At 41.5% G+C, this 20,357-nt stretch overlaps 1 protein-coding gene across 5 annotated transcripts in view; it reads right to left on the bottom strand.

Moving 5' to 3' along the window:
- The window catches only part of LOC126335220 (uncharacterized), a 494,861-nt gene that overhangs the window by 236,700 nt on the left and 237,804 nt on the right, over positions 1-20,357 (bottom strand). For 2 of the 5 annotated variants that reach the window (XM_049998253.1, XM_049998252.1), the window contains exon 1: positions 10,366-11,021. The exons of the other annotated variants lie outside the window; for them this stretch is intronic. The gene's annotated coding sequence lies outside the window, so the exon portion shown is untranslated. Of the gene's footprint in view, positions 1-10,365; positions 11,022-20,357 lie in introns of those variants that run through there. 5 annotated transcript variants of the gene reach the window in all.

The following is a 20,357-nucleotide window of genomic DNA, read 5'->3' as shown; positions in this document are numbered from 1 at the left end:
CAGCTGCGCACACGTTGATTAGAATGCGCTCTCAGTGCGCGATGGCGATCTTGACGGCCTGTCGTAACCTGCACTCATGACGTGTTGGAGCCGGAGCAAGGGACATGAAACCCCCCCCCCCCCCCCTCACGCATAGGAGTCAGGGGTACAACAATCGCTACTCGTGACGTCATCGGAGGCACACCGACGGATTCTCCAGGTCTAAAATTGCCCTTCACCTTAAAAGCGTAACATAATCGTTTCACAACTCCACATTATTTGGTGTTGTGTAATGTCTCGTGTCTCTTAGTACCTGCTGCGTTGTTCATCTTTTTCTTCCGTCAGCTTCGTTCTCTTTATTTTCCTTTTCGTAAAAAAGTCTTTTCGAGTCGATGCTCCACTTTTCTTCTTTCCACCTTTTCCTGATTTTTATTAATTTTTAATGGGCCGTGGCTATATCAAATTCTTTTCCTGTGTCTACATTTATGATTCTCATTTCTTGATTCCTGTTTAATACTTACAATTTACTTCCCCACAGCGGTGTCAAGACAGGGTCCCCAACTTCTGTAGTAAATTTAAAAAAATAGGACACTCGTTATAATCCGACAGTTACGGGACGAAGGTTGTGTCGGATTCTGAAAACTATCGGATTATCAAAGCTTGAATTTTTAAAATTGAATTTAGACTTCTAAGGCTTGAAAATTTAAGTTGTTTTGTATAAATATTGAGTATGTACTGTAGTACACCTATTGTTACAATAAACATTTTGTGGCTACTGAGTTTATAAAAAAATACATCGGGTGTATGTATATTTAAGAAATTTATTATGTATCTATGTACGTACGTATTACAGATTTATGCAAATACATACATACCATGTACATACATATATACATACAAATGCATAAAAATCCCTATTTATCTCCTAAAAATTATTTGAAAGATTTTTGTTTTTTCTTTCGTAGTGTCTGTCATCGCATTTTCTTGAATGTCTTTTAACATTAAAATCTTCTCGTGCTCGAGTTCCCTCTCTCCACACCAACGTACCGAAGCGTTGCCAACCTCCGTAACCTCATCTCAGGAGATAGCGCATTTCACTCGCGTGGCCGCCTCAGTTGGGTCGTCCTCTACAACATGAGCTGTAGCTTCCCGGATTATCTCCTCTCCAGGATGTCAAATTAAACACCTTTCAGTAGTCTAGTTTCCAAACTTATTTTATTTGGCATCCAGTTTCGGCGATTTACTACGCCGTCTTCAGGCCCCGGACCGACAGGTTGGAAGATTCCACCTCGGTTCTGATCAAAACGGAGGCCACAATTACTGGTATTAGTGGATTTCGGCTTGCTATAGCGATACCTCCAACTGTCTGAAGATGTCGTAGTTAATCGCTGAAACTGGTAGCCAAATAATTGTGGGAACTAGACGGCTGAAAGGTGTTTTATTTGACATCCCGTATCGAACAGCCGAGTCCCGCAACCATCTCTGAAAAGATAGACGTACAGAGACTTTCTCGTCGTCTGTCAGTTCAGAACCAAGGTTACGGTGTAATAGTCATCTTCTCAATTCTTCTGGATCTCTTTACGGAATGTTGATTTCATCACAAATTGTAAGCGCAGTCTTGGTAACTTCGTTAATTCTCTCTGTCGCCTTTCTATGGAAGAAGTAGGTTTTCTTGCCGAATATTTTTCCAAGATTTTATCAGAGTTACAGGCCTGACTTGACGCCATGCAAATACTGCATTGGCGATGGCATCGTTGATGTTCGCCCGCATCTCGTGGTCGTGCGGTAGCGTTCTCACTTCCCACGCCCGGGTTCGATTCCCGGCGGGGTCAGGGATTTTCTCTGCCTTGTGATGGCTGGGTGTTGTGTGATGTCCTTAGGTTAGTTAGGTTTAAGTAGTTCTACGTTCTAGGGAACTAATGACCATAGATGTTAAGTCCAATAGTGCTCAGAGCCATTTGAACCATCGTTGATGTTCAATTTCTTCAAGATCCATGTGATGCGTGCATCAGGTTGACTGACGATATCAACTTGTAGGCTCTATTTGTAATGTGATTCAATGTTTTGATAATAATTTGATCCATCAGCTGAATCAGTGTAGCCGTATTTTTTGGCAAATACAAAGTCTCTTTGTAACCATCAAGCGTCTTAACTCTCAATCCTTTCTTGTCCGGATGTCCTGGAGCATCATCTAACGACGAAAGAGCCTTCAATGGCAAAATGTTTCTCTTTTAGTGTTCTTTGACTTCTTGTACAAAATGGTTGGAAAATCGGTCCAAAAAACTTCTTTAGTGCCCCACGCTCGGCTTTGGCTTTTGTATGTCACTGGAAGAGATTCGACTTTTATGTTTTTAAATGCCCGTGGGGACTTGGATTTGCCCACAGCTACGAGTCTTTAACGTATGGCTTCCAGCTGCATTTGTGCACACCATTAACTTGATAAGCTCGTTTTGAGGTTTCTTTGCTGAAATTTTTTTTTCATACACCATTACAAAAGTTTTGTTGAGAGTTGCTGCCAATTTAAGCCTGTTTCATCGGCATTATACAGTGCTCCTGCGTAAGGCCTAGTTCGTTGATTTTGGTGTTTAAATCTTGAATGAACTGAGAGCTTCAGTCTCGTCAGCTGATAGTTTTTCTCTGCTCATCTGCAAGAAACGAATGCCATGCCGCTTCTTAATGTTTCAAACCAACCATCGCTGGCACGAAAATCATTTCACGATAAAAAAAAAAGCTGGGCTTCCTGTTTTAAAACATCTCCCGAAATAGGGACAAGTCTGCTTCTTTGTTGTTCAAAGCAAACGTACAGAGCTCCCTCAACTTTGAGCGTATTCGTTTATATGAAGGAGTTTCTCTAGCACCCAAACCTCCATATGTATGTTGTATGTCGATAGAGTACCAACCAAAACACAGATTTCGTTTGTGCTGTGTGCTGTCGTCCAGCAGAACATGCGAAAACGGTACTTAAAAGTAAAACCAGAACTGTGAAGCACATGGAAGGCGTATCCGTGAGTGACTATTCTGCTCAGGGTGAGTTGGTAGAGCGTGAGGTCGTGGTAGCACAGGCCTTGCGTTCAAGTCCCGCTGGTGTCAATTTGTTTTGACTGCCTACGCGTGAAGTTGTTACAATTGGCAACCTTTTCCTGACATATCAAAGGAGTTTTCGGAGTTTTTAGCAATGTTCTTTTGGTAGCCTCCTTTCTCTTCATTAGTTGAAAGTAGCAAACCTATAGAAGCCATTTGTATTGATTGGTGTGGTGTTCTGTTGGACATAAGAGACAGGATATCGCTCGTGATGAAGCAGCTAGTGCATTTACAGTTTCACAGAATAAACAAAAAGTTGGAACAGTAGAATAAAGAAACAATAGCGTCACACCTGCAGAAGTATTAATGGTCCCATGTAACACTTTCACAAATGATACAATGAAAATTTTCAACATCTTGGTCTGAAGCCCAGGACCCATGGTACGACGATCTAATGCTCGACTAACTTCCCCACAGAAGCTATACATACTAGTTACAGTTATGCTTTTCGTAAGCTCCGTAGTCCTGGTGTTAATTTTAATCAACGTTTACGCCCATATACGAACTAAATCGGAATTTTCGTTGACATTCTATCGACACCATTTCGTACGGATCTGAGTGTCCGATACCTGGAGGTTTGGGTGTTAGTCATCTTCTATAGTTTTTATAAATTGTTCTATTTTATCCCTATTTTTTTACCATGTCGTAAACGGTATGTCGCCATCGATATCAACAGCTTTAGAAATGGAAGCTGGAAATTCACCACAATAATACATTTTAATAATTTTCCTTTTATCAGCAACTAAAGTTTTATGTCATACATTTTAATTACTTCCCTTTTTATCAGCAAGTAAAGTTTTATGTCATACATTCTAATTATTTCCCTTTTATCAGCAAGCAAAGTTTTATGCTTACGTTTAGCGCTTCCCCTTGCGCTCGCCATAACACAACACTTTTCAACACAAAAATGAAAACAGAACAATCAGTCCATCTATCAGAATTCAAATTCACTGATAACATGAAAGGAGCATTCTCACTGACGCATCTATACCGGCGTGAGGCACGGGACAAACTGGAGAAGGCACCTGTCGCGACACAGTCGTCACATACGTTGAGTCGTGGGTAAAGAAGGTGGTATAATACTTCGGTTTATTGGTAGAATACTGGAAATGTGCAAGCAGTCTACGAAAGAGGTTGCTTAAAAATCACTCGTACGACTGGTTGTGGAATATTGCTGAAGTGTGTGGGACCCTTGCCAATAGGACTAACAGGGGATATTGAACGTTTACAGAGAAGGGCAGCATGAATTGTCGCAGGTTCGTTTAATCCGTGAGAGAGTGTCACAGAGATAATGAAGTAGCAGACTCTTGAAGATAGACGTAAACTATCCCGAGAAAATCTATTAACAAAGTTTCAAAAATAGGCTTTAAATTATTACTCTAAGTATATACTGCAACCCGCTAGATATCGCTCACATAGCAATTGTAAGGATAAGATTAGAATAATTACTACATGCACAGAGACATTCAAATAATCCTTCTTCCCGAGCACCATACGTGAATGGAACAGGAAAAAGAACTAATTTGTGGTGCAGAGGGACGTACCCTCTGTCATGCACCTCACGGTGGTTTGCAGAGTATAGATGTAGATGTAGAAGTTTGTGGCTGTCTGTCTGGCGCAAGCGCAGTGCCGACCTCTGACTCAGAGTCGGACTACCGAGCTTGTTAAATGGTGGATTACCGTGAGTGTACTTCAATAAAAGATAGCACAACCAATTTTGTACTTTTCATGCCCTGCAGCGTCCGAATATTTAACACAATTCTTGTGTCTCCGCTGCTGTTTATTAATTTTTTATTCTGAGTACTGAACAGTGTCCAGACTTTGAAAAAAATTTTCAACTGTCTTGGCTGTAAAATGAAAATACGAATCATCCTATTTCATTTAAATCGTTGTACTAATAAAAACGGGTAAACGCCATTCCACAGGGTGTAACTAAATAACTTCTACAGATTCTGAGGATGGGTTCCTTACACCAAAACAAGAAGTTGCCCATCTTCGCTACTGTGAATCAGTTTTCTTCTTTAGAATAAGAGCTCATTTAGAGCCCATGTTTACTGTTTAGAACCCATGTTACTACACATTTTTTCTTGTTTTGTGGTTGAGAAAGTCTGTAGACGGAATTTAGTTACTCCCTGATGATCACTTATACATCTAGGTCTGTCAAATATGTTCGGCTCTAATTTTTTGTACATTTAGTCCCTGCTTAATACCTTATGTTTTATTCATTTATTTTTTGGCACTAGTAATAACATTTGCTGCCAAGATTTTCGCCATTAAGGCATTTTTTTCTTCACGTACATCGATTCCCTGCAGGTCCTGCGGTTGGAGACCATCAATAACAATAACAACATCAGTGCGTGCCTCTATCGTATTTCTCTCATTACTTATTCTATCTCTGCTGTAATGTCTTTCATGGTCCCATTCTACTTTAGTTATTATTTTCTGTTTACTTGGATCAACAGTCCTGCAAAATTTTATAATGACTCCACATTCCGCCGGACTTTTAATAGATTTCTCTATTCAAAATCGCGATTTAGGCTTGTTAAGCCTATGACAGATCACACTACTGTTTCATAATGCAGATCGAGTACGTAATCATAGTTGCAGTTCATATAAAGCTATACTTTATAATGGCCGAGTTTGCGTTTACAGATGTAGCCACGGTGTTTTAAGTTTTGATTATTCGCCGACTGATGTTGTATAATGATTAAAGCAGTGGACATGTATTTCCACTTCAAGAGAATGATAGAATTGTTCATTTGATAAGATTAAGATAGATTCGTTTTCAGGTCGAACTACAGTGTGATCCATTATTTTGTCCCTTTTTTAGTTTCACAACTATTGTGTCAGAAACTGTAGAATACTAATAATCTGAATGTTACTTGATGCTCTATTACATGCCATTACTAATTGTTACTTAATAGTTGTTCTAGGTCCAACCACGAATAAGGAAAGATGGCTTTCCGTTTGTGACCGTGCTTGATTGCAAAAAAAAAAAAAAAAAAAAAAAAAAAAAATGTTCAAATGTGTGTAAAATCTTATGGGAGTTAACTGCTAAGGTCATCAGTCCCTAAACTTACACACTACTTAACCTAAATTATCCTCAGGACAAACACACACACCCATGCCCGAGGAAGGACTCGAACCTCCGCCGGAATCTGCCGCATAGCTTGATTGCAGTTAGAATGGAATTATGGCATTCGCCTACAGTAGCACGGAGATGATTGGATACGCGACTCTTGATGAACCACTATGGCGTTTACGCAAGGTCACAAGAAGTCCTTGAGACAATATCACAGGGAAACCTTCATCGTATGGTTCGATTCAACAGATAATAAAGGAGATAAGCTGGGGGCAATGGAACTCACACTTTGCCCAAGCGATGTCACCAGAGGACTGTGGTTTTAGGACGAAGTTTGCTGAATATATGTTGCAATGGATGAACTAGGAACCAAATTGTCATGAGCAATATTGTATGGTTCAAATGGCTCTGAGCACTATGGGACTCAACATCTTAGGTCATAAGTCGCTTAGAACTTAGAACTACTTAAACCTAAGGACATCACACACACCCATGCCCGAGGCAGGATTCGAACCTGCGACCGTAGCAGCCCTGCGGTCTCGGACTGCAGCGCCAAACCGCACGGCCACCGCGGCCGGCAATATTGTATGGTCAGCCAGGCATTATAACGGATTTATAATGAAATAAAACATGAACATAATTCTGGATTATCTCGTGGCTTATTACCAAAGACACTGCCATCGCAATCTAAAGGTACTCCATACAATTTTCGGAGTAAAAATACAGCAAATAAAACATGAAAATGCAGGGTACATAACCTAGTGCATTACATTCATACAACGGGGTCAGACAAATAACACCTGAGCTACCCAGGCAACAGGAGCGTAAATGTGCCATTGTTGCACTTCATGCTTAAGCTTTTGTTGTGTTCTTCTGTTGTGTAGACCGTCCCAGAGCGACGTCATCTTCTTTTGTTTTGTGTCGCAAATACATTTTGTAATTGTTTGACGTAAACTTTTCACTGTATAAATAGTTACTGAATCAACAGCAATCCAGTTTTTTGAGAACTAAAAGTATTGCGTAGTGAGTGACCTGTGAGTTATTACGGTGTTATCACACAGCTCATGCCATTACAAGTGCCGTGCACAAAACCGCTGGTCGTTTTTTACAGCGTAGCTTCTGACATTTCACATCTTATGTTGTTTATCGATATGGAACAATCAATTACATGGTTCAAATGGCTCTGAGCATTATGGGACTTAACTTCTGAGGCCATCAGTCCCCTAGAACTTAGAACTACTTAAACCTAACTAACCTAAGGACATCACACTCATCGATGCCCGAGGCAGGATTCGAACCTGCGACCGTAGCGTTCGCGCGGTTCCAGACTGTAGCGCCTAGAACCGTTCGGCCACCCCGCCGGTTCAACTGCATGATTTGACACCATGTCAAATCTACAGGGTGTCTCAAAAAGAATCATCCGATTTTACAAAATCGTAACTATAACGTTGAGATACGTGCGTAAACAACGTACTGTTGGAAAGAGAAAACGATTTTTATATGGTTTTGACTAGGTAGCAGCAGTGTGCGCCCACTTCAGTTGCAGTAAAAATGGTGTCGGGATAACAGAAAGCGTTTTGTATCCTATGTTTTGCGCAGTGCGGGTCAGTAATAACTCTTCAGGGTAACTTTCGTTCTAGGTATGGTGTGTACACTCCTACAGCACAGAGCATTAGACGATGGTATGAACAATTGCGAGAAACAGGTTGTTTTTGTAAAGGCAAATAGCCGGGCCGACCCTGAGTCGAGACATGCTCGCAGTGGTGTGGGAACAATTTGAATACCGCATGACATATGATTTTCGTCTCAAGGGGGGCATATTGACCACCTACGAAAAGGTATGAACAAAACTTCTTGAGTTTCCCATTCATCAAAAAACAACATTAGTTCCAGAAATATAGACGTGCCAAATCGGATGATTCTTTTTGATTCACCCTACTCGTATACACACACAAAATATATAGAGATGTTTTTACTAGGATGTCACAAATGGTCGGCTGTGGCGTTGCTATTGCCTGAAATTGTTTAGAAAAACTACTAAAAACCTTAAATCACGATAGCGGAACAGAACAAACTCCATCCTTAAGAATGTGATGTCAGCGTCCTAACAGCTGCATTGCCTCATTAGCTTTGTATTTTGTATAGCATCTAATAACGCGGCGTGTACAAAAGACCACCGGCAAATTTACTTGATTTTTGTGTGTTGCAGAAACACTTTGAGATAAACATTTATCATTAAATAAAAAACAAATGAAAAAAATCTGTACGCATAAACATAAATATAAGCGATACACTCAAGCATTGTTCCTGAGGGAGAGATTAGACTTATACCATAGGTTCCGAGTCGAAAGTATTCATACTTCAGCGACATTGTATGTTTCCTTTCCGTGCACCGTTTCTCTGTGAGTTGATTCCGTGCGTGTGCAGTTAACGAAGACACTATTTGCTCCTTGTATTGATGTGGTTAGAAAAGTGTTGAAATGCATTTCTTCTTTGGAAGAATCCACAGGAAATGTAGTCCATCAACAAGAAAGTCGCATACAAAACCCTCGTTTGACCAGTACTTGAATATTGCTCGTCAGATGGGGATCCGCACCAGATAGGATTGATAGAGGAGTCACATCGGTAATCGTTCTTCCCGCTAACCGTACGCGACTGGAACAGGAAAAGGGGGAAGAGATACTGGTACACAAAGTGCCCTCCATTACACACCGTAAGATGGCTTGCGGCGTACTGATGTAGATAAGCAAATAAAATAAACGAATAAACATGTACACATAAAGTAAATCAGCACTTCAGTAAAAGAAAAGTGAAATTCACGTACTCAACAAATGGCCAGAGAAAATGAAGGTGAAAAATATGGTTTGCAATGTTCCAACCTTGGACTGTTAAGTTCTTAGTCGACACTGCTATAGCTACCGAGCGATGTGGCGCTGTCTAAACGCAGTGGACTCTCATCTGGTGGTAGGTTTAAGGTTTCTGCTTTCCGAGAACCACTTAAGGAGAATACTGGGATGTTTCGTATGACAAAGGCCTCTGTCAGCTTTCCACACAAACTTGACTGAATCCGACATGTTCTTCAATATCTCAAGTGCTCGTTAGCACTGGAACGCTCCTTACGGTTCTAGTTTTCCTAAAATCGTTCAGTTTTGAATCCACTCCGCTACCTACATAACACCCAAGTCTCAACCCAAGCTATTTACCGACTACGCGACGTATCATCCTCCACCTAAAAATGGGTAATATTTTGTCATTCGCCTGGAAAGCACAATTTCGTATCCATGCGTTCAGAAAATTTTAAGGAGAGAAGTAGTATGGAAAAACTTACTTCTTTATTGTTACACTTTTTTTCATATTCTAAAAAAAGGTTACAAGAATCGGCAGGCAGGATAGAAAGAAAAATCAATAAAATTGCTCTGAAAGATATCATTGAGCAAGGAAAGCTAATAGCAATTATCCAAAAAAACGGAAAAGAAAGTTGTTCGGACACTTACTGAGACACAATGAGATTTTAGCAGAGGCACTGGAAGGAAAATATCTTGGTAGGGAAATCAACAGGATGTCAAGGAAATGGTCGAAGATTACTGGAAATAACAAACAGCCAAAATTATAAAAAAAAATACCCTGAAGAGGGCCGCACAAAGTACGGGGAATTGGCTCAGCGACCAGAGTTAGCTTTTAGAAGAAGAAGTGAATGAAACATTGCTCGTTAATCGGACACAGGAATTGTGTGGTTCTGCAGCTACCGTCGCAGGAGACAGATTCGCGTACACTGCAACATTCATATTGCTTTGGAAGATGGCGAGTGAAAGTTAGCGACGACCAGTAAAGTAACAGACGGACTAGAGCTCTTTGGGAAGCGATGCTGCAATAATCTGTGACTGCGAATATTGACTAACAATAAATATCATAGTCAAGTTTAATGCTTATTGCGATTAATCCCATGTTACTCTTAATGTTTCCGTGTGCATGCAGAATAATCAATAGCTGAGGTCATGCAAAATTCGCAACCATACGATTTATCGACGCACAGCGTGGTCTGTATCTCTCGTTCACTGTGCAGCAGCACTGACGCTAACAGCTCATTTCAACTTCGATAGCTGCATCACCTTGATTTCGTGTCTGTTAAGCCGGTACTGTGGAAATATCGGCACAGTAATCAACGTCACGTGCTTTTTCAAACGAATATAACAGAAAAAAAGAAATATTAAAAAAAAACATACATGAGGGAACCAGGACGAGTTAGGACGTCTCTCCGCAGCACAGGAAGTCGCACAGCCACAGTCGAGACGCCTGGACGACGCAGCACCACGTGAACTCGCGAACGCAGCCAGCATTGTTTTGAAAGGGTTACGAGAGGAGCCACTGAGCTTGTAGGCTGCGACAGCGGGACACGGACACGCAGAGATCGGGTGCCGGATGGAGGGGGGCTCCAGTGCATAGTTGTCTGGCCAGAAACAAGAGCCGGTGCAGCTTCCCCCTCCACCGCCCCTACCCGCCCTCCGTATCCCTACCCGGTAGCACGCGTAAACACGCGCGCGCAGGTAGAACTGTACTCTCACTCGCTGTTCTTGCTATCAGCAGAGATATTAATCGGTCGGACCACGTCGGTCGGCGTTGCCACGTCAACGAGTTGGCTTCCCTGGCGGATCCTTGCATCGCTCAGTACGCGTCAACGAGATCTCCGCGATTATCCAAGCGTAGTGGAATATCTGCCAGTGGAACTGCCGCACATTTTGGTAACTCAGCACTAGTGTCGATACTGGAAAGGAAGTTCGCACAGAAATTACACTCGATCCTTGAAGTTGCTGTCATATGTACTGAAAAGTCGAAAACTTTAAGGTTGTGGCTCTTCTTACTTTCCGTGCTTGCAAAGAATATTTATAGAGAGAATCCCACAATATGCAGAACGCCGTTCGTTTATTTTCGCTTTATCCAAGAATGTTTTACCACATTCTATACTATCTTTGGCGGGTTGCTATAATTATTCTGTCTCATTTGACGCTAGCTGTAATATTGTGCTGAAATTTTCACATACCTCTAGATGTTTTGAAAATTTTAAAAAGGACCATTTTCTTCTCTATCGCTTTTTTAACAGATGCGCGCGCACACACACAAACACACACACACACACACACACACACACACACACACACACACACCTTTTAATTATTTTATCACAAGCTAAAAGATCTCTGCCGTCACTTAATAAATCACGTGTGCAACAGTTAAAAACAGCGATAACGAGGGAAATAAGTCTTTCAAAACGTTTGAAACAAAGGGAGCTAAGACTGTAACAGAACGAATCTTTCACTTTGCAGAGGAGTGGGGGCTGATGTGAAACTTCCTGGCAAAACGCGGAACATTTGCCATAGGCAGGCAACTTCGGAAGGCAGGAGATGATGTACTATAGTAACTGACAGTGAGAACGGCTCTTGAGTTCTTGGTTGGTTGAGCACTTGCCCGCAAAGGGCAAGGGCACTGGGTTCGTCGTAGACACGATCCGGCACACAGTTTTAATTTTCCAGGAAGTTTCATATCAGCGCATACTCCGCTAGAGAGTGAAAAATTTATTCTGGAAACATCCCGCAAGTTGTGGCTAAGCCATAACTCAGCAGTATTCTTTTTTCCACGAGTGCTACTACTACTACAAGGTTCGCAGAACTTCTGTGAAGCTTGGAAGGTAGGAGATGAGGAACTGGCGGAAGTAAAGGTGTGAGGAAGAGTCCTGATTGAGTCGTAACTGAGTCGGGCTTGGATAGCTCAGTTGGCGAGCACATGCCCGCTAAAGGTAAAGGTTCCGTCTTCGAGTCCCGCTCTGGCACAAAATTTTAATCTTCCACGAAGTTTGGAGACTGCATCATCTGCGAGATACGTGGAGAACGGATGTCACACGTTAAACTATCAGCACACAATCGGTGATAACGTCATATAAGACGCACTAATAAACAAAATTCACTGAAGATAGCTCAAAAGTGCTGAAACGTGTTCGGCTCAAGCAAAACTGAGCAGACTGTGTCTTGTGCAAGCCTGAATATCTTTCGAACGTTGCTACAGTGCACACTGTATTTCAAATTTTCAATTAAATACTCCTCGCATGCCTATGCCCGCACGTGGTACAAGTTCAGGTCTCCAGGTGGAACAAAAATGTGAATTTCAATTTTTGTGCCTAATTATTGATTGAATTTAAAATGCCGTCATAATCTGGTCACTAACAGGCATAATGTTATGATCTTAAGTTAAGAGGTTAACACAATAAGGCACATTATAACATATATAACGAACAAACTTTTTAGAAACCGTGTGTTTGTCATGAGACAGAGTAACTGCCGACATGTGAATACCCCGACTTTCATACATTCAGCACTTGAGAGAAACTACTTCTCGCTGACACCCCGACCACAAAATGTTGAAAGTTTATAACTTACTACACTTTCATTTATTTATGCAGTGAAATTTAATCATCAGGCATGAAGTTTTAATTTATTACTTCTTTACTACCAACTATATTCGTAACATCCACATATACCACTGAATGTACCTGCAAAATTACGTGATTGTACCGACACATAGCTCAGAAGATATGACGTCATAAACATTTATATGAGTGAAATTCCAGCTTCTGCTTAAAAGAGCATGTAGTAAAATTTCAGCGTGAGGCATAGCGTTTTAAATTATTACTCTTTTACTACTAACTTTATTCACAACACAATTTATAGACAGTATCTACATATATAACTGAATGTACCAGCAAAACTATTTCATTGTACGATGCATAGTTCATGATGTTTATGACGTCATAAACATTGAGATTAGTGAAAACCTTGCTTTTGCTTCAAATTACCAGACTAAATCCATCCCCAACAAACTTTTAATCATAGTTTCAAACCTTTTCTAAACTTTGACTCACTTACATGCTTAAAGTAAAGTATTTAACGCATTAACTCACTTGTAAAGCAATCAGGCGTCTGAAGCTTTTTTATACATTTTGGTCCGGCTCTTTCAGGAATCAGGGGTTCACTGGTTATTTGGGAACCTGCCAATTACGACTCTGAAGAGCCAATGAACTGATATTTTGTCCGAGGTAATACCAAATTGTTCAGGTGTGATAGTGATACCGGTAGACGTAAGCCAGACTACTTACTTACCTTTGTGTAATACCATACAAGGAGCTCCAGATATTTAGTCAGATTTATACAAGGTAGATACTGCATAACTTAAGGTTTATGGATAAGAAAACCATCGGTGGCAATATTTCCAGGTAGAGTGAGATCTTGGATGAGAAACGCTTGGCGCACGTGTGTTTCTACATCTAAATTTGTAACACTGCGTTTTCACTGTGGATTTTCCGCCATTATAGTGTTACAGGAAATCCTTGATGTATGAAACTCCCGAATTCCTTGATGTATGAAACCCCAAAGACGAAAATTCGTACAGCCTAGGTGGCTGAAAGACCGCGATGGGTAGATTCACCTGCCTAAGTGAACGAGTTTCACGAACAATGGCACCTTTTCTTCGAAAACTGTAAGAGTGGTATCTCAAAGTGCATCAGTTTAGTGCAGGTATCTTGACGAATGAGTGGAGGCTTTAGTACCGTGTTTGTGTTGCTGATGGCGACGGATGAATGGGTAGCTTCAGTACCCCGTTTGTGTTGTTGATGACAGAAGAGAGAAGGGAAAGTGTGAAACACAATAGCAACACAAAGGCAAATCCTCTAGAATAGCACCAAGTGGGACTACCGAGCTTAACGCCCCATCCAATGAACGGATCACGATCAACAGTGCCACATGCCCACATTCTGTAAGACAGTGCGGTAATGCTGGGAGTTAAATTCAGGACACTGGTGATCATGAACTTTACGCCATCTCCTCTTTTCGGCCACATATAAAAAAATGAAAATTTCTTCCACCGCCGTAATTCGAGACGGCTACGTGCAGTTGGTGCACCAGATCACAAGCGCCCATTAACGACCTCGTCTGCGGGGGCAGGTAGACGAAACACCAGTAGAAACTACAAAGAGAGGGTCCTGGCCGCCTGTCTCATTCTTCAATAGACAGAAGGTACATTTAAGTGAGTGTGACAGTCTCGGTCCACCTCCGTAACTGAGTTGTCTGCGCGGCGGATTGCCATGCGGAAGACTCGGGTTCGACTCCCATCACTACCAGGGAATTTTCCTTTGGTTGGTGGACTGCGTGCGCTCTGCCTCGTGATGCCAACTGAGGAGTTTCTTAAAAGAGTAGCAGCCGCTCCAGGTTACGGAAACTCACAACGACTGGGAGAGCGGGAGATGCCGACCCCACGCCCCTTTATACCTCCTTCAATGACACCATTGACGACGGATGACACGACGGTCGGTTGGTACCTCTGGGCTCGCCAGTCTTATTCGCCGTACCAGTGCGCCGACCAGTGTGGCCGAGCGGTTCTAGGCGCTTCAGTCAGGAACCGCGCGACAGCTACGGTCGTAGTTTCGGATCCTGCCTCGGGCGTGGATGTGTGTGATGTCCTTAGGTTAGTTAGGTTTAAGTAGTTCCAAGTTCTAGGGGACTGATGACCTCAGAAATTAAGTCCCATAGTGTTCAGAGCCATTTGAACCATTTTGAACCATCAACCAGTAGTAGTACAAATATCACTAGCTGGAAAGCAACACTGTGGCGATAAGAACCATGTACCTCCCATAGGAATGGGGGTGAAATGGGATGACACAGATGCATAACTCACGAATGGCCAGATACATACGCAGTGGTTCTACCAGAAGCACCCTATGCTGCAGAAAGTACAGTGATTAACGATCACACCAAAATCAGAGAAATTGAAAACCAAGAAAGAAAAGTTCTGAGGAAAGTATATGGACCAGTGTTTCGTTAAGCAATGTGGCCAACAAGAGAGATGTACAAACAGATAGAAACAATAACGGAGAGCTTTAGAAAGAGAAGGACGAAATCTTATGGACATATCATCAGGATGAACAAGAACAGCAAATACTAGCAAGAACAAGAGAGAGTGGATTAATGAAACAGAAGAAGGCATAAAGGAACTGGGACTCACACAACACAAACAATCGAGAAGAGTCGAGGAACATCATAAAGAAACATACACTTGAAAAAAACCCAACGAGGAAAGAACAGGAAATAAATGGTCGGAAGAACGCAAGAGAGAGCACAGCGAGCGTAGCGAGCGTATGAATGAATTTGGAAAGAACGAAGGAGGAAGAAGAAGAAGAAGAAGAAGAAGAAGAAGAAGAAGAAGGAGAAGGAGAAATCATGACTACTCAAGTTAAATCGCTCTGTTAAAAGGGACTAATCGAATACATTTCTTGTTACGTGTGCTAGACGATATAGAGGGGACTTCGTAGATAAAGTTTTACATAGCAACCCAAAGAGCGTCAAAGTTACAGGCGCCGTCGCGTGGTAATGTATATATGTACAGGGTGATTCTGTGATGATGTTACAAACCTTGTAGGTTATGGAGCACGATAAATGTATCAATTTGAGGTGAGGGTCCCTGTACCGGGAACGAACATGTCAAAAGTTATGAGCAGAAACAGTTCTGATACCTCTGACAGTGGAGTACATGTATTGGTACTGTTGTTGTTAAGACTGTAGTGTAGGCAACTTTTATAGGTAATAGTATGGACCAAAACAAGGAAAAAATATCCATGGGCTCTAAAATGCATACCGTAAGAGCTATGAGCACTTGTTCAATAGAGTAGTTGTGTTTCCCACTAGCGAAGTGCTCATAGATCTTAGTATATATTATTCATTGTTGTATGAAATTACTGTGGGGGTTATACGCTCTTTTCACATAATGGATTGGAGTTGAGAGCCGCCTGAAGCAAGGTAATACAATCTCTGAAGCCACTTCCATCAAACTTGCTACACATTACCTTGCTCTCTGTAAACAGTCACTGTGACAGTAAGACAGTCCTAGCAGATGTATAGTTGACGGCTGGGGTGAAAAGCGTTGTCATAAATGTATATCTCAGGGACGTCTGGAACAATATCAACCAAACTTGATTTAAACTTTACTTATTATTTGCATATAAATACCGTGAGAGTAAAATGTTACTGCTACCCGTAAATGGAGGGGTGAGAATCAGAAGGGGTAACTTAGACAATTGTTTGATTAGGACCTGTTGGTAATTCTTTCTGTATTCAGTCAACTAGGACTACTTTAAAAGTATGAGGGACAATCTGTCTCTTTCTTGTGTTGTTCAGTGTATCAAGGCGATCGTGGGCCAATGCTACTGTCAGTGTGTTTCGCTACCAAAGTTCTTGCCAGACGGCTGAATATTACATACACATTTAACGGCCTCTCACAATCCCTCTCTGTCAGGGGTCGCATAATATCACAGACTCGCACAGCTCTCAGCGAACGTCCTTTTTCTGGAAACGATAGCCAATAACTGTTGTCTTGAGCATCGTCAATAAGCTACAAACGAAACGGAAGTACATACGACAGGTTGAACAGAAAAGATAAAAAAGAAAGGCAGAACTACGGATTTCTCCAAGATATATATATACAAGGTGTCCTTCTTAAGAGTCGTCATAGGCATTTTCTCTGGTGTTTCGGCAGATATTTGCAATTTTGTTTTCGCATTGTGTAGGTGGAGTCATTCCAAACAGTTAGTGGTCATCACGTCTTCAATGGGAAGCGCGCAGTAGAAGGAAAAACTCAGTTGGTTTCCTCTTACAAAGCAAATGATTCTTAAAACGGAATTTTAAGTGCGGGAGCGATAGAGCGGTCCCAGATTAGCCTAGTACGATATTTGTTTTATGCACATGTGTTAACAGGGACAGAAAAACTCGAAGAATAGCCGATACTTTGGAAGGGGCTGACTATTACCGCCAAGCATGCAGCGCTACTGACAATGTAATCTCCCCAACACACCCCTCTCAGATTTAGTGGTAAAATGGCCCAGTGAATAGCCTGTCAAAAACTAAACACTGATCAAGCATGAAGACAGGTAGAAGCTGTACTGAACTGTGGAAAAAGAAAACAAAATAGGCACAGTGAACTGTCCAAGATCAATATGCGCAACATCGAGCGAATTGCCAGAACCATATCGTCGTGGTCGTGTGGTCACGGTGTTGGACAGCAAAGTGGGACCTCCGTGTTCAGGTCTCCCTCGTGCCCCTTTGTTTCTCACAAAGTTATGGACTTTCCGTCCGGTAATTGAAGAGTCTATGCTGCTTCTCTAGTCTTGGCAAATTTTATGCTATACATTGATTATATGAGTCATGTGGTAAGAATATATTACCGTCGTAAGTGAATGTGAGTAACAGTGAGAGCATGCGAGATGCCGCATAGACCTCTCAGAGGAATGGAAACAACAAACTAACCGGTGCGAACTATGTTACAACAAAAGGATTTCAAGAGTCAAGGCTTCCAAGACATAACGCAAGAGTCATAGCATCTGGTACTTATACAGAGCAAATAGGAGGTCCCTTCCTTATATTTCGCTGTTGCAAACGAACGTTACACCACTCTACAGGCACAAATTTGAATATAGCGACAATGAACGGACGGACAGTTCATAATTTTGTGAAAAAGAGGGCATGAGTGAGACTTGAACATTGATCTCCCCACGTCGCACTCAAACATCATGACCACATAACGACGACGGCGTGGATATTCAAATTTTCTCGATGTTGCTCACCGTCAGCTTGAACAGCTCACTGTTTCGATTTTGCTTCTTTTTTTTCACCTTCCTGTTTTCGTGCTTGACCTGTGTTCAGATTTTAACGGGCTGTCCACTGACCCATCATATCATTATATCTGAGAGGTGTGTGATGGGACGTTTCCATTATGAGTCGCTGCTGAATTCCCATTTATTCTTCGTGTTTCGCTATCCCTGTTAATACATGTTGACAAAACGAATATCGGACTAAGAATCCTATAGAAAAAATGAATAGTAAACTTTTCTTAGGAAATTTAATGGAGTTTAATTTTGGTCGTAGAAGCATTTTAGCTAGAAGCCACGGTTTCCGATTTGTTCAAGAAGAAAATCATTAAGTGCCTCCCCCCCCCCCCCCCGCCTCCATCCCCCGCTCAAACCGCATTGATCAGGATTTTTAGTATGTTCTTCATGAAGCTTCCTCCCACAACTGTATGATAATTGACGACTATGCGCATTTTTTTCTCCTGTTCGACCTTTTGTGGTGTTTGTTGGCTGGGCTAAGTAGGCGACTAAACACAGGTGCAGAAGTTCGCGGTTCAGTCCTTGGTTGACCATAACATTTTTTTGCTGTCACTTACCGCAGATATGAAAAGCACCGAGTTGCATTGAAGGTCACCGCGCGAGGTGGCGCAGTGGCTAGCATAGCACACTGGACTCGTACTCGGGTCCTCCTGATTCCCTAAATCAAGACAGGCAAATGCCGGGAAGGTTCCTTTGAAAGAGCACCGCCGATTTCCTTTGCGCCCTTCCCTACTCTGAGCTTGTGCTTCGTCTCCAATGACCTCGTTGTCGACGAGACGTTAAACATTAATCTCCTCTTCCTCCTCCTCATTCACTGGAGTTCAGGTCAGATTAAGGTACTACTGCCTCCAATAGAACCGTGCCTATTAAAGCCATACTGTCTTGGAATGGCAGAACTGAAGTTGTGAGGGAGGATCCTGGATGGTGCCTGGCTAGCTCATTGGATAAGGCATTGCAAAACAATAAATAAATATTACAAGAGCCATTTATCAGTTGATCATGCCAGGATACATCTTTAAAGCAGCAGCCAGTACATCGAGCTTACGATATGGAGTCGGCGATCTGACACCAACAGGCATCTGGCAAAAGACTGCAGATTCATTTCTAAAGAGAACTTAAGAACTCTTTCGCAATTACTCAGTCAGTCTTACGCAGCTCGTCTTTAAAACGGCAGAACCGAATAGACTACATCCCCCCTGTAAGTGTGGCTCCCATAAATTTCGAATTGAAATGAGTTACAAGGAGAGTATTCTCAACAGTACTAGCAGTAGAGACCAATGATCTGTTGCTGATACACTGCGAAGGAGTAAAAACAGGATTAGGGTAGTGAAAAAAATATCTCACCAAATATTGGGATAATGCATGGGAGAAAATTTGTAACAAAATTCTAACTACGGAGGTAAGATCTACGTGGTATCAGGATGTTAAAGGCAACAAACGAGAGGCTGTACGTTCACACTTGTCTCAGATGTGGATTTGTTGATACGGCAATCCATAGGTTTACTTGCACAAGTTGTAAAGATATATGGACACGAATAAATGGTGTTATAGATTCATCGCTATGGCAGAACTAATTGCTCCGGATGTGAAGTATTTTCCGAAACATAGAAATATCGCAGTTATGTGGCTCTAAGTAAATTTCGTAAATTTCGTCTTTCATAAAAAAAACTTAGGACAGCACTGAAGACATTGCGACAGACTCCTACAGACCATCATCATCATCATCATCATCTGTCTGCAAGGTTTAGTTGCTACAGTCATCTGTTCCGGTCTCGATCATGTATCCACCTCTTACGAGGCCTACCCAGTTCTCTCTTCCCAGCCGGCCGATAATTCATTATTTTTTGGCAATATGTTTTCCATCGTTATATCAACATGAACCTTCTATCCCACTCTGTTCTCTTCCATTTTGTCATTAACTAAAAAGATTTTCAAATATGACCTTACTATTTCATTCATTGTTTTATCCATTTTATTACAGCCCTTTACGTATGTTATTCACCTTTCTTGCCTCTAAATGTGATTTTTCTCTTTTTGTTTTTGTCCTCTTTTTCATTTTGGTTCTTACAATGGTTCCGCAGGTAGCTTGAAATATATTAATCTTCTTCTCAATATATGTCATCGGTAATACTAATATCGCATTCTGCATGGTTGAAGTGGGATACCAGTTTTAAAATGTTATCTCTTATTACAATTTTCGATCTGATTGGATTCTTTCCTTTGAAAGCCATTATCTTCCTCTTATTTACAGGTACACTAGTTAAATTGTAATATATTGGGTTTTCGCTCAATCTATATACTGCCCTTTGTAAATGATCTTCTATTTCGTGTATAATTATCTGATCATCAGCATATACTACAGCATTTAAATGGCATGCTAGATCCTATTTTAATTTCTGACTGTATTTTATCTTTCCAAGTAGGTCGTAAACTTATCGGGTGTCCAAGGAAGAAAGGACATTATTCAGGGCTATGACACGAACTATCATTCGAAGCAAAAATTCTAGTGAACTTGGG

This window comes from Schistocerca gregaria, chromosome 2, assembly GCF_023897955.1.
Source record: "Schistocerca gregaria isolate iqSchGreg1 chromosome 2, iqSchGreg1.2, whole genome shotgun sequence".
In the NCBI taxonomy this organism is placed as follows: Eukaryota; Metazoa; Arthropoda; class Insecta; order Orthoptera; family Acrididae; genus Schistocerca; species Schistocerca gregaria.
Note: the sequence above shows the minus strand (reverse complement) of the source record. Positions and strands in the feature narration are given on the sequence as shown.